The following is a 23,110-nucleotide window of genomic DNA, read 5'->3' on the forward strand; positions in this document are numbered from 1 at the left end:
AAGTCTAAAAAAATGTGGAGAAAACTTCAGAGACCATGAAAAAGAGGAAGTTATCATGTTTCGGACATCTGTGCAAAATAGACGAAACCATACTAACCACAAAGTTATTCAACTACCTGTGGAACAAGAAAACGACGGCATGGATTAAGGAAGTTCTTAAAGATTTAGAGAATTCCAACATCCATTGAGTTCAGATGTTAGACAGGACAATATTTTGTACCATGATTCAAAATTTGGAAGGGTTTCACGTTGAAAAAACTGCAAAGATGGGAAGAGCCTGGACGGATGAACAGTAGAAACAGCATAGCGCAATTTGAAGTACTGGTGGAAGAGGAAACTTCAGATAAGAAGAAAATGAAATTGTGTCGTGATTCTCAGTGGTCAAGGCAATTCGCGAATAAAATAATAATAATCATAATCATAATAATAACAATCCCGCAGAGAGGAAAATAAACACGTGTAGTTCTCACGTTACATATTTCAGGAACGTTTTACAGATTGGACTTGCCTAGCACTTTTTATGGTAAATATTTGTCACAGAGAACAATGGTACATAATACTATTTCAGTTCATGAAGGTACTTAGCAGTAATGCGCTTAGGATTTGAAAAAGGAATCTGCTTAACTGGTTAGACATAATCAGTTTAAACTTTTGAAAATCTACATTCAGTAACCAATAGTATAACATAAAAATGACATCCCCATAGTTGTTTATTTATTTCAATTTATTTATTCCTGACTTCTATTTGAGGTGAAGTGACGGCTCACGGCCCTTTCTTACACTTAACCACCTAAAATAAATTTTAAAATGTAAACATAAAAGTAAGATACAGAAATTCTACAAACTTACTACTGCAGACAGGCACGCTGCTAAGACCAGGTTACAAATCAGTAAGGCAATTACAGTGATAATAATAATAATTAGCATAATAGATAAAAAGAAACCTATTCTCGCAACATACGATGCCTCACACAACTCAGTAATATGTGCCCAGAAAAACTTTCGGCAGGAAGATTTGATTACCTTTGATTACCTTTGTAAAAAATATTATGTTCGCATGGAAATACCCTTTGTATTCTTTTTGTCCGTGTTTTCCATTCCTTATTTCACTTCAGAGACCATAATTCTCTTTAATTATCGACTAACCAGTTCTCACTATATTCGTGAATACCTTGTAATGTTTTCCTTTGCAGTTCATCAAAGGAAAGGTAATTTATTTCTACATTTTCCTGAAATCTGTGTGTGTGGTTTTGAAATGAACGTGTTCCATTTGAAAGTGACGTATAGGAAGTAGGTATCTACTAACGGGACTGCGTTTGTTTAAGTCTCAGAGAGAAATCACATTCGCGGTTTGTTGAATTTGAAAGAAGAGTTTTAAATAAGTCACATATATTAATATTTCCTTGTGTTTCAGTCAGGTGAATTTGTAAGAATTCCTGTACGCAGGAATGAATCCAATGAATCATTAAATATTATAAATAAAAACGGGCAGGATTAGGTACCTGATCTTCCGCGTTTGCATTTGCGCGAACGAATTGGCCGTGCGGTCAGCTTGCATTCCGGAGATAGTGAGTTCGAACTCCACTGACGCCAGGTCTAAAGATGGTTTTCCATAGTTTTCCACTTTCACACCAGGCAAATTTCGGGGCTGTACCTGAATTAAGGCCACGGCCGCTTCCTTCCAACTCCTAGTCCTTTCCTATCCCATCGTTGCCATAAAAACTATCTGTGTCGGTGCGACGTAAAGCAAATTTTAAAATATATATATATATGTTGTTGATACACTTTTTTCTTTCTAGTTATCGGAACTCTCTATCTCCTTTGTGGATGGAGACAAAGGATGCATTATCCGCAAGACGGAAGAGACTGCTAAGACGGGAACAGAAAATAATCTTCTTTTTTCTTGTTTAAGAACTTATACTTTTCGTGCGTCCATTCATTTACTTTTCTATAAAAAATCCAACCATTTACCACTGCTTTGTCAACCAGATGGTGAAACAGTCAAAAGTATAATTACCTGGATTTTCTTGCAACTGTACTCAATTGCCTAAGAGAATGTAATAATAATAATAATAATAATAATAATAATAATAATAATAATAATAATAATAATAATAATAATAATAATTGTACCGGGCGGTACACCCTTACGCCGCAGTTTTAAATCTTGCGCCAATAAATCCTGCTCTACAGGAGAAACTCTGAACTTTAAAAACTGGATCAACTCATAAGTTTCTCAGAAGATGTCACTACCGTAAATTTTGTGATTACGAAGTTGTCAATACTGTGTGGATCTCAACTTGTTTTGTTTTCCATTTGATCAAGAAGTGTGGACATTCTCTTATAGATGTCTCTACAAAAAAAAACTATGATCATGCACCCTGGTGCAAAGTGAAGGAAGTTTTTTTGAAGAAATTTTGTATTCATAAGTTTTCTCTTTATTAAATTTCGTTCATTCATTTGTGGGTTGGCAATTTAATATTTTCTTTCCGCCAGTTTTGAATTGAGCCAATCCAGTATTTCTGTAATTAATTTTTGACCAATCATGTCTTTCTTCTTCGATTTTGAGTGTACTGTCCACACTGACCAATAAAATTGAGTGGGTGTGGCCGTTTTATTCAAAAAAGGTCTCGAATTTTCCCCGAGGGTATAAAAACGGCTGATTTTCTTGTCTCTGGGTCACTTCATCTACCTCTAACCTAGTGTATGGACATGTAGCAGGAGGCGGGAAGCGCCTCTTTCATCAGGCAGCAGCTCTTCAATAAGGTAATGGCCCTTTAACATCTCATTTCTTGCTAGCTCAGCAGTTTAACCCTCGGGAAAGGTCCGAATCCCGTTACAATGTAAACTATCTTTTCGGCATGTAATTTTTGCCGTTTGATGTAAAAACTTCATTAGATCTGTAACTGCAATTCGGGGATAGAGAGTGCTTTACCCTCTCGAGCTCCCCTTCATATTGGTTTGAGGTGACTACGTTTGGTAACTGGTTTCCTTCCTTTTTGTAATGTCTTAAAATTTTCTTATACGAGTCAACTTCATAGTTTGGGAACAGCCCCTGTTCCATCGGCCTAGTGCCTCGTAGGTTTTAAAAGTTTCTATGTAGGAGTGCAAGTTCACGCCTCCATTGATTTTGCATTTTGGGTCATTTACTTAACCTTGATGGCAATTTAGTGTAAAGCCTGGTATTGCCTTTAATAGGCTTGGAAAACTGGGAGCGGGTCAGCTCTTTTAAGTATTTGGATTTGTGCCTCTAGGAGGCCTGACATTGCTAGGTGGGAGCAAGTGCTTAATGTTATTAGGGGTTTTCTGCCCTTTGGTAAATATGTGGTTGTGAGCTGAGAGCTCAGAAATTGTAAAAATTGGGGCTTGAAGCCCAGATTGTTAATTTGTCTCTAAATCTTGGCTTTCCTGGTCTTTTCCCTGATTGTCGGTTATTTGTTGACTTGGTGTTATTTGTTAAATTTTGAAATTCCATGTGAAAATTGTTAAGTTTTGCTATTTTCGAAAATATAACCTTTAATGCAATTTTAATTCATATCTCGGCCTTGTAGTTAGACCCCGGCACCTTCTATCACCTCTGCTAATTCACCAAACCATGGTAACAATTATAGTAACAATAATAATAGTAACAACGTTGGTTTTACGTCTCACTAACTAGTTGTTCGTTGACGCCGTTGTGCCGGAATTCTGTGACGTAGGAGTTCTGTTACGTGCCAGTAAATCTATGAACACGAGGCTGGCGTATTTGAGCACTTTCAAATACCACGGACTGAGCCAGGATCGAACCTGCAACGTTGGGGTCAGAAGGCCAGGGCTTTACCGTCTAAGCTACTCAGCCCGGTTGTATAAATTCAATGCTGGGCATTTAACATTTTCGCGCCCCCTGTGGGTGGGGGACGCAGATGAAGAATATATCCACGGTATCCCCTGCCTGTTGTAAGAGGCCACTAAAAGGGCGACCAACCGATGATGAATTTGAACCATGAGAATACTTTTGATTAATACCATTACGTGCGGTAATCCATGGGTCGACGTTACATAGGAGCAGCACCATTATGCGAGAAATATTACGGGTCTGGGCGTTGCTAGTGAAAAGTGTCATCGTCTGTATCCCGCTCGGTTCCACTGTGTTCTGAATGAGCCTGCGATACGTACGAGCAGTACCATTAAGTGAGAAACAAACACCAAGGGTTTGTGTTGCCTTTGGGAGTTGCCATAATGTCCTTTTATGTTTTGTTAGTTGCTTTACGTCGCACTGACACAGATAAGTCTTATGGCGACGATGGGAAAGGAAAGGCCTAGGATTGGGAATTAACCGGCCGTGGCTTTAATTGAGGTACAGCCCCAGCATTTGCCTGGTTGTGAAAATGAGAAACTACGGAAAACAACCTTCAGGGCTGCTAGAATAAGTATTGGCAGAATCCATTGCTAAATTTCATACTTTATTGTAGAAAGGTGCAAAGTGCCAAATTCATGTGATAACCATACCGATGAGGATTGCATGTGAGAATTCCAAGCGATTATAAATGCCGCCACTAGATAGTGCCAAGTTGTCTGGTGATTTGTTAAGAATGGTACAATGTGCCATTCAGTTCTTTTGTTTCCTTTTCCTGGCGTGATAAGTGTATGACTAGACTTTTATTCTGTAGTATTTTGTGAATAATTGCTCTTCATATTATAAGGTATGTATATAAATATTCCCTGTGACTCTTGAGTTTTTTCTTCATAGAAAGAAGGAATTGAGTGACGAAGGCATTTGTACCTAGTGACCTATACAAAAGGGTGGAGGAAGCAAAGGTTGTTAAACCTTTCAATGTAATTTCCGTGAACATTCAAGCTGTGGCGGACGAGATAATCTCTACAAAATTTCTGAACACTTCAAAAGTTGTCAGCATTGTATAGGATTCATCAGATGTAGAAAGGGTAAAATAATTGTACACCGTCATAGAAATGGTTCGTAAGGTGAAAGTCCTCAAAAAAGGGAAACATGAAAGAAACATTCAAGAAACCTTTGAATCTAGTTCGTCAATGAACTCAATTACAGGTAAAAGAGAAGAATTTAAAGGCCATGATCCGTTACCTGGATAGGAATTAGCATAAAGAATATTATATGCAGATTTGTAGAAAGTGATTAAGAACACAGCACCTAGAATAATTTGATGGGACTTAGCACCTTTCATAAACGTCTAAGTTTGAATTTAGTTCAGCGCCAAAATATTCCAACTTTGTCATGAAACTGGCAATAAGAAACTCTCATTTGTAGCGTCTGAGGAATGAATAATTAAAACACTGTACTACAGACAGGTTTTTTTTTTGTAATAACTTCTGTTCATAAATTTGGCACTTTGCACCTTTCTACTGTTAAGTACCCAATTATGGAACATTGATCAGTGCGAAGCTTTTCATAAGATTGAATATTTTATAACACATCTCGATATGAATTTTTTACAGCATTGCACTTGGTTATCTCTATTCCACACACGTGGACCAAGTTTCCTGCATTGCCGGACACCTATATGGTCATTAACAGGCGTTCGTTTTCAGCTTCCCACCTCTCTCCCCCTCACCTTTACATTCGTATTCTGTTGGCAGACTTCCCATGAGCACAGTCATAGTGGACGAGCCAGAGAACAAATTGCTTCCACCCGCTTCATTTGTTCACGCCATGCCGCTCATCGCCTTTCATTTGTTCAGCGAGAGGCACACGGGATGGTCATCATATATTTAAAGAATGAAATTTTTCCAACTTTTTACAATTTTGAGATTTAAACAGAATTCTCATGATGATAACAACAACACACGTTTATGACTGGAAGTTCACAATGTCGGTGTTTCCAACCGTGTAGAGCTACGTAAAAAACCACAGGAAAAGAACCATTAATTAAAAGACCTCAGCATATGTCTAATATGACATACTAATGAACAGCTTCAAATAAATCGACACTGACCTACATTTATGGCAGTCGCCCCGGTGGATGATTCCCTATCTGTTGATTACTTTCTTCTTCTTCATCTTCTTCTCCTTAAGACCCCGTCTCCATACGAATGTTGGCGATCCACGTAGCCAGCTGTGATCTTTGCATTGCACTGAGCCATTGCTATGTGAATGTATAGAGACATCTTTGAGGATCTTGAACGCAGTGGTTTTCCGTTACCCTCTGCATCGTAATGAAAAATTTAGTTCCTCCACCTTTAATGACAATTTCTTTCCCTCAGGACAATAGAGTGCCCTATCCTATACCTGATCCACTCTCAGGGAGACGGTTGGCACTTGGTAAAGGGGATCTCCTTATACCGGGATATATTCGGTCCCTACTCAGTGTTCCCACCCTAAAGTTGGCTGACTATTGGCAAATGGTGTACATAAAAATACAAAATCAGAGGCCCAGACAACGCGGAACATGAAGAGTCGAGTCCCCGTTCTGTATAATGGTTTACATGGCTATGGTATTAATGCATGCAAAATGGTTGAGACTTAGTAAAATATGATCGAAAAAATAATAAATTGACCCTTCTAACTAGTGCTATCTATAGATTGATTGTAAGAAATCAATATGTCGGACACTTAGGCACAAAAATACAGCCAGATATGACCCTAATATCACTATTAACATATCATAGTCGGAAGATAGCACCAAAACAGAGTAGGCACATATAATCAAACCACAAATAGCTCCAAAAAACCACAAGTGAGGCACAGTTATTAATAGATCGATATACAACCTGTGTCTGAAAAGTTCTGTGAATGGTCTCATGAAATAAAGACAACGTAAGTTACACACAAAACTCCTTTACTGACCTTCAAAGTAATCTCCGTTAGTTAGAACACACTCTGGACATCGACTGTAAAACTGCTTGAAGCTGGCAGCAAACGCTTCTTTTAGAATCTCCCGGAGAACCCTTGTCACGCGAGGTTGGATACCTGCTACACTGTCGAACCGGTGGCCTTTCAGGGCTAATTTAAGACGGGTAAGAAAAAAGTTTTCCGGCGCCAAATCCGGAGAATACGGAGGCTGTGGAAGAATAGACACTTGGAGCTCAGCGAGAAACTGGGTCACGCGGACCGCGGTGTGCGGACGGGCATTATCGTGGAGGAGCTTCCAATGTCCACTCTGGTACAGTTCAGACCGAACCCGTCTCATGCGTTTCAGTAGCCGTTTTAAAACTCCCTCGTAGAATTCCGTGTTGACAGGTGTACCCTGATGAATAACAACATTGCTGTCGAGAAAGGCGATCAGCATTGTCTTAATCTTGGACATTGTGCGCCGACTTTTCTTTGGAGGCGGAGAAGACGCTGAACGCCACGCATTGACTGTCTCCTGGTCTCCGGATCATACTGGTAGCACCACGAATCTTCTCCCTTAATGATGGTTTTCAACACCTCCGGATTTTGGTCACAAACGGCAATGAAATCTCCCGACAAAACGGGTACAAATCTTCCACATTTTCAAATGTTCGTGAACAATGGTCCTTACACTGTCATTGCCTACACCCACTTCATCTGCTATCATTCGTAAGGACAGTCGCCGATCATTCGCAAGCATCTGTCGCACTCGTTCGATGTTGTCTGGAGATGTGTTTGGTCGACTCGAATGTGCCTCGTCCTCAACACCTTCCTTTCCATCTCGAAAGCGTTTAAACCAGTCAAATACGCACTTTTTACTCCCTGCTCGAGCGTGGTAAACTTGCACTAACATTGCATGTGTTTCCATTGCCGTTTTGGCTAGGTGGAAGCAGAACTTCATGTTAACGCGTTGCTCCGTTTTGGACTCCATTGTGCAATGACACGAGTCCTCACGGTGACTCTGTGCGATGTGCTGCAGCGTTCAACTCCGTTTAACTGTGTTGTGTTGACCGATAGGGGGCACTTGGTGTCATGTCTCGCAATACGTATGCGTGAGCGCATTTTCCGACCTAGCACGCTTTACGGACTAGGCGACCATTCACCGAACTTTTCAGACACAGGTTGTATTACTCAGCACATCTACACCTGACCTTCTCTTAAATAATTGCAAAGAATTTGGGAATGTATTGAACATCACCCTTCGTAAATTATCCCTAACTCCCTTTCCTATAATCAAATAGTTGACCCCGTTTGTCCTCTTTATTTCCAATTTTATCTTCATATTGTGATCTCTCCTACTTTTAAAAACACCACTCACACGTATTCGTCTTGCTAATATCATTCCACACCATCTCTCCACCGACAGCTCGGAACATGCCACTTACGGGAGCAGTTCGTCCCCTTTCTCCCAAGTCTTCCCACCCCAACATTTTAGTAACGCTATTCTTTTGTCGGAAATCACCCAGAACAAATCGAGTTGCTTTTCTTGGGATTTTTTTACGGTTCTGGAATCAAGTGATCCTGGTGACGGTCCCATTCACTGGAGCGATACTCCAGTCTGGGTTTTACCAGAGAATTATATGCTTTCTCTTTTACATCGTTACTATAAACCCTAAATAGTTGCACTTACACAAACATGTGCAGATAACTTTACCCTTCTTATTCCGTCCCTAAAGGGTGAGGCGGGCCTCCTAGACCGGTAACACCGTCTCTCAGGTCAGAGAGATGTGATACGGTGAAGGAGATATTCGGAGAAAGTGTGGGGGTTGGCTACCGTGGCCTCTACTAGGAACTCTCTTGGAATTTGCCCTAGTATAAGGAAAGTGGAAAACTATGTGAAACCATTCTCAAGATAGCCGACGGTGAGGTCCAGCCTCTCCCCGTGTCCCGAATGCAGAGCTGTGGGCACTTGTGGGCCGAAATCTGCTTTGCAACCGCCGAACCTCTCTTCGTCTTTGCGAATGGTTTTCGTTACACTGACCACGTATATTAACGAGTCTTCTCCTCTTCTTAAGAAGAGTAAAATTAAATGGCGCTTGGCTTTTAGTGCCGGAAGTGTCGGAGGACATGTTCGTCCTTAGACGACCTGCGCGTCGTGATGAGGATGAAATGATGATGAAGACAACACATTCACCCAGCCCCCGTGCCAGTGAAATTAACCAATGAAGTTTAAGATTCCCGACTCTGCCAGAAATCGAACCCGCGACCCCTGTGACCAAAGGCCAGCACGCTAACCATTTAGCCATGGAGCCGGATAAGAGTAAAAGGTATATGATGACTATATAACAGTCTAAAGGGCATTTCTGTTCAACATGTTAGTGGCGGCTGATGTAGAAGTGGAAATCTGATTTTAATCCGACTGAAATCTCCGTCAGAACTTATTCAAGTAAATCAATGGAGAAAAGCTGTGTATTATTATTTAATTACCGTATTTTCAACTGAAATTTCCTTCATTTATTTATAAAGATCTGAATTTACTGCCAATTTTGACGTATCAAGATCAAGTAGTCCGCCTCTGTGGTGTAGTGGTTAGTGTGATTAGCTGCCACCCCCGGAGGCCCGGGTTTGATTCCCGGGTCTGCCACGAAATTTGAAAAGTGGTACGAGGGCTGGAACGGGGTCCACTCAGCCTCGGGAGGTCAATTTTGTAGTGTTGGGTTCGATTACCCACCTCAGCCATCCTGGAAGTGGTTTTCCGTGGTTTCTCACTTCTCCTCCAGGCAAATGCCGCGATGGTACCTAACCTAAGGCCACGGCCGCTTCCTTCCCTCTTCCTTGTCTATCCCTTCCAACCTTCCCATCCCCCATCGAGCCCCTGTTAAGCATAGCAGGTGAGGCCGCCTGGGCGAAGTACTGGTCATCCTCCCCAGTTGTATCCCGCGACCCAAAGTGTGAAGCTCCAGGACACTGCCCTTTCGGTGGTAGAGGTGGGATCCCTCGCTGAATCCGAGGGAAAAACCGACCCTGGATGGTAAACCGATTAAGAAGAAGAAGAAGAAGAAGAAGCAGAAGAAGAAGATCAAGTAAGGGAATTCAAAATATCCAGGAATTCGCGTCACATCTGATGGTAAGTCTACTAAAGATAGAAACGCCAAGTTTGCACAGGCAAAGGTTCTTCTTGCGATCCAAGGCACACGTAGCATTCTACTCCAGCGCTACATCTCGAAGGAATCGATGCGTTTTCTGCCAAAAGCGTTTACTGTCCAGGTCTCTCAGCCACGTGAGGAAACATAGAATACAGGTGTTCCAACGAGTCTGACCATTTGTATTATTAGTAATTCCTCTGTTTTTTCAGATCTCAGTTAATTTCAGCATGACTCGTCCTAGCAAAATCCTTCTCGTTATCTTTTTCTCGTAACTTCCCGTATCACTGATAGTTGAGGCAAGGAATGCAAAGTCGTGCAGTACCTCCAGCTCTATCAAACGACCTGTGCTGCTCTATCGATCACCATGAATTTGGACTGAGTTAGTGCTCCAGTCCATACTCAACATTCATATTCTTGACACTCGTTGCAATGATCTGAAAGCCTCACTGCTGGCAAGCAGGTTTGTGTCATCAGCAAACCGCAAGTTGTTAAGAGTTTTCCCATCAAGTATGGACATGTCCCCATTAACGCTATTCGGAGGGAAAATTACACTTTTAAAATGAATGTACCGGCAGAGAAAAGGGTAAAATATAAACTCGTATGATCTGGCGCTTGGATATCCAGGACTGCGGCGCGTGTTGTGTTCACTCGACTTATCTTCTTTTCTATTCCGTTAGTAATAATTGTGTAAACTTGGCGAAAATTATGTAACGGTATTAAGAGAATTTAAATCCTGCATTGATTGGGGGTTAATAAAGCCAAGAGAATAAGATTGTTACTGTGAAAATAAAGGTTAATCAGCATATCAAGGGACGTTACTCACGAAAGTAAGTTACTCCTTAATATCACATGTTCCATATTTTCCTTCCAATGCAAAAATAACTTTGCCTATGTCGATTACCATTATACAAACACTTGTCCCATACAACGACTGTAACCGTATGTCCGCTTGGCTTTAAATCTGCTGCTGGACTGTGGAAGTGGCGGCCTGCGTAGCAGAGTGCCTTAATTCAAACATGGGAACTTCAACGCTTTCTGTAGGTCGCACGAGTTAATTTCTGAAAGAAGTATTTTGGCCATTCTGTTATATTTGGCTCATTTAACGTTTGTGCAAAATTTACGAATGATCGGTGATTCCCCGGTACGCGCCCTTCTCTTGTAAGTCGAAACTGAAAAGAGATGGCTTCAGATCTTCTCTTCTTCTTCTTCTCCCTCTTCTTAGGACGTCTCCCTACAAAGGTAATGATAACTTTCGAAACAGCGGCTCAGGTCTTTAAGCAAGCAATTTCTCCGTCTCCCAACATATCACTTTCCTTCAATTTTCCCCTGGATAATGAATTGGAGAACTTCATATCGTTCACCTATCATGATGTGCCCGAGTTTTCATTCCTTGATGAATGTTAGAAGCTCTTTATTCTTATTCAGCAAGCTGACGATTTCATCATTGGTCTTCTTTTCTACCCAGGATATTCAAAGCATTCTTCTGTACAAGAACATTTCGAAAGCTTCAATCCACCTCTCCAGAAAAACCGTCCAAACCATACAGAAGAGCAGGGAAAACATAGCATCGCAACATCCGAACTCGAAGATGAAGTTTGAGATCTCTGCTGGTGAATACGGACCTCGTACTGTTGAACAAATTTTTGGCTTGCCCAATCCTGAATATGATTTCATTATTGGGATCACAATGCTCAGTCACTACAGTCCCAAGATATTTGAAGGATGGCCCTTGCTGAGCAATTGTGTTGTTAATATGTAGGGAAGCCGGATTAGGTGTTTTAGAAAATACAGTCAGCTTGCTCTTGCTAACATTCACCTCAAAAAAATTGCATGTCATTCGTATTTGCAGTAATTTAAAAAAGGAACAAAAATGTTGAGGAAGTAAGGTGAAAAGCATGCAGAGTCTTGCGATTTATCCTCAGACCTCTACTGGAAGGCAGAAAGAAAGCAGTTCAGACGTACTATTTGGCATTAGTACTGCCAATACCGTTGCACTGGCTTCCTTCCTGGCACCCCTCTACAGTAGAGAACATGACGAAACTAGAAAGAGTTCAGCACCGAGCAGAACAAATAATTACTCAACACGGTTATTTAAATAAGTCAAGTCAGTTCCCTCCGTCACAGCTCTCTGTAAACAAATAGATACTGCTTTCCTGAGAAAATCCCTCGCAGGTAACATCAACAATTTCAACCACTTACAGCTCAACTACCGTTCCGCTCAAAGAGGTCGAGGTGTGTCTCTTGTAAGAACAGCATCATATCAAGGTGGCTTCTTTATTCGTTCTGCTCGGCTGTGGAATGAACTCTAACCACAGTGAGTGAGACTACATGTGGGTATGAATGAGCCGGTCTAGATGAAGAGATAGTGTGTGTGTGTGTGTGTGTGTCAAATTACTTGAATCTTTAATAGGTCTTATGAATGGTATGTAAATAAAGTCTATGTAAACACGATAACTGTATATAAATTCACTCTGTATACGATAATATTGTACTTCTTAATATTTTAATTTGAAGTTTGGATGGAGGCAGATTCGTATGTGCATGTATTGCATATAAAATGTATGTATAATAATAATATTAATAATAAAAATACTAATAATAATAATAATAATACTAATAATAATATTCATGTACAGATCAAATACTGCACTGATCCTTACGATGTTATTCATAATAATTTGAAGATCAGCAAGGTTACTGGCAAAAACAACGTTGTCATGAATAAAGCGGATGTTGTTAATGACGTCATTTATCTTAATCTGTAGGTTGCCATTCTCAGGAAATTCTCTGAACTCAGCGTCAGAGTAGGTATTAAAAAGAAGAGGAGACGAGACAGAGCCCTGTGGGACGCCTCTACGTATAGCTATGTCCTCAGTTGTGTCTCCTTCTATTTTGACCTCTGCTGTTACGAAACATAAAACAATATCTCAAATATTGCGTACTACGCATTCAGAAACACTGATGAGAATATATTTCTGTCTTTCTCGGAATCGGACTCAAAGTGTAGGCTAATTAATTCTCTGCGACACTGTGTGTACAGTGTTGTTGATGTCTCGTTACAGCATGCCGTATCAGACGTACTCTCCAGTGTCAGGGCTGTCTACTAATTAATTAATTTGATAGAACATTGAAATACATGGGTGTGTTCCATGTTCATTCAGAGCTCACAACACGGTTCAAATAAATTGAATTCCTCAGGGCACCGCAAATATGTTCCCCTTTATCTAGCGTACCTCATCGCCGACGATGTAGGTAATGAAATATTATCTTAAACTGGTTGTAATGTGAGAACAAGATACTGAAACTGAACAGGATTCTTCTGATGAAAATTTTATGCATAGATTTAAAATAAATTAAAATTGTACGAGGGCCGTCCATAAATTACGTTTACCTATTTAAAAGAAAAATAGAACGTACCTACGTGATAAAGTTTATTGTCACCCGTTACAGAAATATTGGAGCTATTTTTCGACATAATCACCACCAGAATTGAGACACTTGTCCTGTCGTGGGATCAACTTGTATGCCGGTGTCGTAGCAGTCTGCCGCCTGGAAACGGAACCAGCGTGCTGACATTCGACTTCAGCTCTTCGTCCGTGTGAAAATGCTCGCGTTAGGACACGAATTTCTCGAGGTGCAAGAAAAGATGACCATCCCGGGAGCAATATCAAACACCTCCAAGCCGAACGGTTGCTGAGCGCCGAGCCGAATGTGGGCGAGCATTGTCATGGATTGAAGGGCCCATCGCAATTTCCATACAAACTTCATCACAGACTGAACCTCGCAGGCGGCGGGAGAAAGGATACGAGCCACTGCTGCTACGTTACTGATACCAGGCGGGACTTCTCAGGCCGGTGTATGACTGCTACGTCGTAGATCTCTCGCGCATGCTCATATTTCCCGGCTAAGAAAAGAAAGGCAAGAAGTAGGGAAATTCAAATTCTGGATGGTCTACGTATACATAAAATGTTGCCAGATACCAGCATATTATTCTAATTTGAAACCTCGTCAAAATATTTGCAGAAGACATAAAACCAACCAGGTTTGTCGTTTTTTTGTGGCGGAGTTGGATTGAACACAGCTTCCTGAGTACTCTAAGAAACGGCAGGGTTCTAACACAAATATATGATTTGCAAATGGCTACTTAAACTTTGGCAATTGTCAACTCTATTTGGAAAAGGAAGACTTATTACCAATCAAGTGGCGGTTTCAATCACGCAGCTATCAGCTTGTATTCGGCAGATAGTGGGTTCGAACACCGCTGGCGGCAGCCCTAAAGATTGTTTTCAGCGGTTCTCCATTCTCACACCAGGCTAGGGCTGTACCTTAATGAAGACCACGGTTGCTTTCTTCCCACTCCCAGCCTTTTCCTTCCCATAAGACTTATTTTTGTCGGTGCGACGTAAAGCAAATTGTATAGAAAAAAGGGACAGTTACAGGGGAAGATTTGTGAAATGAAATTCACTGCTGTTTCGATCTCGAGGCTCTGTCTACCACTAACAATTTAGTAGGATTTATTAATAGCCAGCATTCTAAATCAATTCAGCTTTTCACCACTAGTTCACTTAGAACGCGCTGGTATTGCAGGCCAGGCCAATCTCTGTCATGAGAACAGTCCACACTTCTTCCGCGGCACTGTTTTCTATGGCCACGGCGTATACTGTCCGCACGGCAAGAAAATAGTGTATTTGCGCTCGTCTTAGTTCCTACGTAGACAGGTTGGCAGCCCTGTGTGCCTCGCCATCACATCATAGGGGAGAAATAAACATACGACAGTTATACCACGTGTAGATGTTGGCGATGCAAGTGGTGACCCAAGGTACTAGTGTTGCGTAAACAGGACTGGAGTATTAGTGTGTCTAATTTTCTATGCAGTTTCTTAATGTTTCCATTAATCAGTGTATAAATCCCCTCGTTGTGATTTACAAACCCGGTCCGTGTTGCTAGATCGATGTGACTGGAATGTGACAATCACCTTGAATCCCCCAGTTTTGTGGAATATTTAACCTTCTGAACTCGTATATATTTTCTTCTCTCCAAATGGTAAGTGAACGGGAGACACAAGTAAACATGAATCATAATGTCCAGTTCAAGCCATCATCTCCACGCTTCTTCGCTACAGTTTACACCGAGAAGATATCGCTGAAGACTTCGAAAGGAGTCATCATTCAAATCAGCGGGTAAACAGCAGCAAACCAACTCGCCACGGCAATCGGAGAACTCCGTTCGGATCAACCAGACCTCCTCAACCCTCTCACCACCAACCACTCAATCCCCACGTCCACATCCACGTTATAATCTACTAAGTTGCTTCATCCGTAGTGCGGATCCTTCACTGTCAGAAGAGACGATTTTGGCCGAGCTCACTGCGGAGGGAGTGTCAGATCGGAAGGCCTTTCACATCCGGAATGCGGTGGGTCCAACATTCATGGTGCGGATTCTTCTACCAACACCAGCCCACGTTGACAGACTTCTTGCCAGTGGTGCATCGATACATAGCCATCATCACAAAGTCGAACCTTCTTGTGCTCCACCTCAACAGTCAGTCAGGTGTGAAAGATCCCTCGTCAGTAACCTCATACAACAGCCCAGTTCAAAGCAAATCATCCCGTCTCCATTCATTGCATTGAACATCATGTCAACACCAAGAGTACCAGCAGCTTTCCACCCGCCCACTATGACACTTTCTGGGGCAACCGTCCACTCTACTCTTACCTATGAAGACGACGTCCCACATCTGCCCCAACCACGCTCGCCCGTTCACTTTTCCTCCACCCCACAATTGAAGATCTGGTCAAATTTGTTAGAATCTCATTGATAAATATCGTTCCATACAATAGGCACTGAATTCTCGCACATCTTAAGTTTGCGACTAATCAGACACTCAGTCATTACACATTCAGGCTTAAATATATTGTAACGAGTTGGCGGGGTCGTACGATCAATTAACACTAGACTGGTAGCTTCTATACTATGATTTGTTAGCTACGCACTAAACTACACAAGACTACACACACCGGGCGAGTTGGCCGTGCGCGTAGAGGCGCGTGGCTGTGAGCTTGCATCCGGGAGATAGTAGGTTCGAATCCCACTATCGGCAGCCCTGAAGATGGTTTCCGTGGTTTCCCATTTTCACACCACGGCCGCTTCCTTCCAACTCCTAGGCCTTTCCTATCCCATCGTCGCCATAAGACCTATCTGTGTCGGTGCGACATAAAGCCCCTAGCAAAAAAAAAGACTACACACAACGTTTGCTCATAACACACACTTACACAGTTCGTGCGCTCTCTCCCCCTTAGTTTCTCACTTGTTCTCACACTACACAGTTTTACATTCACGCACAAGGTTCCACGTCACACGGCTACACGTTTTATCCTTCGGTGTCAGTCCGCACTGTAGCACGCCAGTCCGATAATCACGGCAGTTCACACACTTCACTACACTGGCAGTCGCTCACGACTGAGCCACATCAACTTCTAACTCAGTCTAACTCTCACTGACTGCAGGCAGGTCGTTCCTCTCTTATATACCTGCGCTGGCCCTTCTAGAATAGTCCGAATGCTCGATGGATCCAGGAACCTCGCGAGGTGGAAGACTCCACATTAATTGTGGAGTCATTTCCATACTCCTCTGCTACGGGACCGCGGGTGGAAGCGAGTGGTGCTGGCGTAACACTTAAGTGCTGCTCGTGATTGGCGCGGTTGAAGCGTAACGGGGTGGGCCTATACGGTGCCGGGCCGGGCCCATAGCAAGTTGTCATGGTGGACGCTATAACCATTACAGTATATTTCAACTTCACACCCTTAGAAACTCTTTCATAAAATCCTTCATACCACACTCACCATCAGGAAATGGACAGTAAAATCATGCCTCAATGACTCATAGTAATGCACTATGCATGTATTCATGTAATCAGATCAACCTAATTCTTACATTGTAAATCTCCTTATATTCTTATATATTTTTCTAGCTCAATACGTCCTGCGTATTATTTGGTGTAGATAAAGAAACTAAAGAAAAATCTGCATGTATTATTTAAATCAAATCTAAAAATGAACCCTACTTATATAATCATTTGAAAGTGTACATACAGTACTAACCCTTTAAAAAATCTCATAACGAAAAGTACGTTTATGTTGCAGTTATATTTATAAATTCAGCTTTGTAACTTTTGTATATGCATAGTTCTATAAAACTTACCAAAGAGGGCGAACCCCTTTCCATTTCCTCCATTTTCTCATATAATAATGAGAAGAATAGTATGGCCTCAGCTACCGTGTGCAGACATTTCGATTTGACGCCATCTGGCTGTCTGCTCGTCAATTTCGACGTTCCGTTTTACTCTAGGCCCACTAGATGGCAGACAGAGTAAACCGGATCTCTCTTGGGCGTCTATGGCTGAGATTTAATTAATTTTGTCGGGTAAATACCAAATGTATCACCAGAGATCTTTTACATGCCGATATCGTACGACATAGAGTGTCGAGTGGACTTTTTTTCTCCCTTCAAAAATCCGACTACCTCTGCCGGGTTTGAACCCGCTATCTTGGGATCCGGAGGCCGACACTCTACCGCAGATCCACAGAGGCCACCTCCCTCATCCAGCACATTTCACTAATCCGCCCCGTTCTGTTGACCAGAGAGAGAGAGAGAGAGAGGACGTTACCGTCTAGTTGGCCCACCCCACACCTTTAGGGTGGGAAATGAAAACTTGTTCAGTCAGTTTCACTTCCACACAGCCCAGCGTCAGTGGGTAAAATCTGACATATCCCACTATTGTTTACAGTTTTATTTGAAATCCAAACAACTCTAAAGTGACCATTAATATAGGACAATTTTCTTGCATTGACTAGGATATCGACTTCGGTCGTTTTGTTCAGGCGCATGTCGGAGCTTGGGATCGCTTAGTTCCATAATGGCGAATGAGGTCATATAGACAAATATAATTTAATTCCTCCATTCACTTATGTGGTAAATGTATTTACCGCTATTCCGCTAAGCCCAGCAATCTTCTCCGCTACTGCTGTAAATTGCAGAGCTCAAATGCACTGGGGCATGATAAAATCTCTAATACGTAGCAGGAATATCTTCTCTAACAAAACATATCTCATAGAAATTACTTCGTTTCTCTTTGTAATGTATTCATGGAAAAGAATGACCACATTCCTTAGTGTGGGTTCTACTTGAACTGCTTCTTTCTGTGCGTACATGCCGAAGAAGGAAGTGTGCGGAGAGTAGAACGGTAAGTACACGTTGTGTGATTGATAGAGCGCGGTTGTTTAAGCTTTAATAGGTTAGAATATAAACATACTAAAACAAATAACAAGTATACTCTACCCAGACGACAGTTCTACTATGAGATTCATATAAACAATAATGTCCCGGTCTATTAGAACCCCTAAAACTTATGCTACTGTAGCTACACTACGGAAGAGCGGGTAGACGACATTTCCTACCAGATAAAATGGTTTGCAATCTAACCTATTGTTTATAATGATTGATGATATTCTATTTCAAAGTCTGTTCCTCAGGCTAGTGAATAATTATATCTGATATATGAAAACAGATCTCTCGTTGAGTCATCCTCCAGGTACTCTAAACTGGTAAACTGTGCTTGGCAAATACGCGATCCGTAGTGTTACTAGAAGTTACATCTGTCGAGCACGTTGCATTTGTCTGAAATGTCTAGTTGTGGATTGCAACGAAGTATTTATGCCTTGTTTAGAAGTTCATCGTGCTATACAGGATGAAATAATAATTTACGACTAAACTTCCAGGGCACATTTCTCACACGTATAAGAAGAAAATATGTTATATTCGTTTGAGTCCGGAAACGGTTACAGGAACAGAACGTATCAACATCTATATATTTATCAAATCCCTATTCTGTCTTTCACAGTGATAATGAGAAAACGAGAATGGTTCAGTCCGCCTCTGTGGTGTAGTGGTCAGTGTGATTAGCTGCCACCCTGGAGGCCCGGGCTCGATTCACGGCTCTGCCTCGAAATTTGAAAAGTTGTATGAGGGCTAAAGGACCCGGAAAGGTTTCAAATTGTGAGACTTGGGTATTTCTATTAAAAATACAAATTTCGAAAACCACTTCCGGCCTAAATGCAGTTCCGCATAAACAGCCGAAAATCAGTTGTTTCTTTACTCCTTTTCTTTTTGATTCAAATTCTAGCCAAATTTACATAATTCTTTCTGTAATGTCTTCCTGGGTTCAATACCCTCAGGTTTTTTTTTGATATTTTCAAAAATGTCCACACCGAATGTAGTTATAAGCTCTTAAGCGAAACTGCATCGACTCACATTAGCGCTTGACGTGATAGAAAAAATAAACTCTTAATCTAATTGACCGGAGAACGATGACTTAAGAAAAGGATTGTGATTTTTAGTAATAAATAAATAAATAATATATTCTCATACTTTATTATATTTTATTTGCCTAAAATTCGTAGCTCATATCCCTAGAATGATTTCAACATTTACTTGCTTACCATAAGGGCTTGAACTGAGGACTTTTATGCAGTAATAGGTTAAAATGAATATTACTTTGGTTAATAGGAAGCGACGTCTAGCCTGCTCTTCCGAAATGTCATGAAAGTAACAAACATTCTAGGAGTTTTGGTGAAAGTTACCCCTAATGTTTATGGAAAACTCATAGCATAACCGTTGTGCAGGCTAGAGTATTCTTGTTCTTTGCTCGAGTAAATTTACATTCTAACCTATTTCTGAATAAAATTCTGAGCTCTAGGAACAATGGTAGTGCGAGGACAGATCCTGAATAAAAGAAATTAATTAGAGCACAATAGATATACAATGAGTTCTGTAAAGATTGAAAGAAACCTGGGCCAACGTACGGTGACACGTATGCCTATATCGAACTAATGAATAGACCGATAACCAGAACGAAAACAAGAAGTACGTGAAGTAATTTTTTCTATCAACGATCGAAACAGATTTTACATCTCAGGGTTGAATTCACCACAAAATATTAGGTATACACTGTCCACTTCACGAAAAGTTTCAATCAGATGACGTGTTTAGTATGGATTTATATTAATGCTTTTGGTGCCGGGCGAGTTGGCCGTGCGCGTAGAGTCGCGCGGCTGTGAGCTTGGATACGGGAGATAGTAGGTTCGAATCCCACTATCAGCAGCCCTGAAGATGGTTTTCCGTGGTTCCCAATTTTCACACCAGGCAAATGCTAGGGCTGTACCTTAATTAAGGCCACGGCCGCTTCTTTCCAACTCCTAGGCCTTTCCTATCCCATCGTCGCCTTAAGACCTATCTGAGTCGGTGCGACATAAACCCCCTAACTTTTGGTGCGTGTCACGTTCTATCTACTTCAATTCATTCTCTTTAAACTGAAACAAAAATTGGCCTCGTCATGTTATCTATCCACCAGGGAGCGCCAGAGTTCACACGAGATAACGCGAGTCAGCCGTGAGATAAGCACGTATGTGGATCAGATAAATCTCAAATTTCGTACAACTCAGCCTCACATACAGTATGACACAACGAACTGTATATTTGTTACTACAAACTCACATTTACTGAAAAAATATACGAGTAAACGAATTTATTTATTTATTTATTTATTTATTTATTTATTTATTTATTTATTTATTTATTTATTTATTTATTTATTTATTTATTTATTTATTTATTTATTTATTTATTTATTTATTTATTTATTTATTTATTCTTCCATAATCGAGGGTTGCATATTATGGCAAAGTATATTAATTTATATTTGTATGCCTAGTAAACAAATATTAAGAGACAGTTCTAAATAAATTTGTGCGTAGAAAAAAATTACAAGCGAAAATTGACTTGAGAAAAATATGTATATAGTTTTACCACCTAAGCAATACACAATATTATAATTTAAAAAAATATATTTATGGAACAGAAGTGCACATGTTTCGGCTCTTGGAGCCATTATCAGCGCAAAAACACTTAAATAAAATTAGAATCACATTAGCACCGAACTCGATAGCTGCAGGCGCTTAAGTGCGGCCAGTATCCAGTAATCGGGAGATAGTGGGTTCGAGCCCCACAGTCGGCAGCCCTGAAGATGGTTTTCCGTGGTTTCCCATTTTCACACCAGGCAAATGCTGGGGCTGTACCTTAATTAAGGCCACGTCCGCTTCCTTCCACTTCCTAGACCTTTCCTATCCCATCGTCGCCAAAGACCTATCTGTGTCAGTGCGACGTAAAACAAATAGCTAAAAATAGCTAGAATCACATTAGCAGTATTGGTACTTGAGATCATTCATGATCTTGGGTGGTAAGTGTATGTATTTATTCCGCAGGTTATTCAGTCAGTACGGACCAACACGAGCATGGTTAGGCCTACTGGTAGTGAAAAATTGAGTCAAAATAGAATTCAGTAATTGGCTTTGAACTAAAAGGAGCATATCTCATGACTACAGTACAAATGGTTCCTAAGAATTTGACCTGATCCCTTAATTGACAAATTGCTAAATCTAAATAAACAGATTTTAGTGCACCTGTTGAGTTTAAAAAGTAAGAAATAAATCTCTGTATTGTTCCTCGATCCCTCATTATAGTTTTTGCACTAGCGAGTGGGTTTTCCGTGCGATTAGGGGCGCGCAACGGTGAGATTGCATTCGGGAGAAGTCGGTTCGAACCCCACTGTCATCAGCCCTGAAGATGGTTTTCCGTAGTTCTTACCATTTTCTCACCACGTAAATGCCACCATGATTAAAGCTACACTGAGAGCGAACAACCAGGCTGGACAGAACTGCGTGCAGCAGTGCAACACTGGAGACCTGACAAGCGAGCCGGCTTCAGGATCGGCACAGTTTTGAAATACTCACCGTGGACTGTCACTGACAAAGCAAGGATGCTACTGGTCAAGCGTCATCTGCTATTGGTCACAACAGAGGCAACTGTAGACAGTCATAAGTCTGGTTACTTTTAGGGGGCTTGGCACTGCTTAACGTTTGAGTCGTAGACCAAGAAATTGAGAGAACTATACAAGAAGTGTAAAAATACATATCCTCTCTCTGTTGGGCTTTCAATAATCCCTTCTTGCAAGACTACGCTGACTAATCAGCATTTGAACCCTATTATGGTCTACCGAATTTTTGAACTAGGGATTCCATTGCATTCCCCGCAACCGTTAGGTAGAAACCGTTTTGAAAGAGAGTGTCTTATCGCTAAACACACTATAGCTGCAATTTCAATCATTATTTTGAGCCACTATAAATTTTCATCCCTCAAACGGTGAGGTGGGGTCGTTTATGGTACTTCTCGGACTGTACACCTCCACAACGTTGCTCCCTGACTTTTGCCTTTCCTTGTACAGGGTGACGCAGAAGTTCGTTAACATTTAACGACGCAATACTTCACGGAATGTTGGAGGTAGACAGGTAATAATTGACACACATGATTGGAATGACACGGGATTTTAGTGACACCAAAATAACGTAAATAAAGTTTTACTGTCAGTGCCTTTTCTGATAACGTCAAAATGTCGCGACAGTAGGCGCATCAGACGCGCTCTCTCACGACAGCTCCTTTTATACCGTACACGGGTCTCAAGCGGCATCACTGACATGTTGCTGTCCAGCGCCATCTGTTGGCCTGATTGTGCACTCGTTGTTGGCATCAATAAATTCCCATGTCATGTCAAGCATGTGTGGCCGTTTGTACCGGACGTGGTGCTGTCCAGCGCCGTCTGTTGGTTATTTTGTGTACTTTAATTTGATACCAATAAAATCCCATATCATGTCAATCAGGTGTTTCATTTATTAGCTCTCTACCTCTAATAATCCGTGAAGTATTGCCTCGTCAAATTTTAACGGACCTTTGGGTCCAAGGCTCATTCTTGCCTAAAGGGGCTATTCACTAATGTTGTCCGTCTTCGTTCTATCGAGTTTTGAAATATTAGTGGTGCCATTATTGACCCCACCTCAACCTTTGCGTAAGTATAACGTAACGTAAACTCTTCGTACAAATATTGAAGTCCATAATGTTTCTTTTCAGATTTAGATCTCGAGAAATGTTTATATTACTAACCTCGATTTTACAGACTTTTCAAACAGTGTACTGTAAGATGATTAGAATGCGAATAATGGGTGGATAACGACCCTGAATTTTAATTTTGAAGTTCTGAAACAGAATCGGACAAGCAAGGTTCTACTGACTC

The sequence above is a fragment of the Anabrus simplex genome, chromosome X (genome assembly GCF_040414725.1).
Source record: "Anabrus simplex isolate iqAnaSimp1 chromosome X, ASM4041472v1, whole genome shotgun sequence".
Taxonomy (NCBI): domain Eukaryota; kingdom Metazoa; phylum Arthropoda; class Insecta; order Orthoptera; family Tettigoniidae; genus Anabrus; species Anabrus simplex.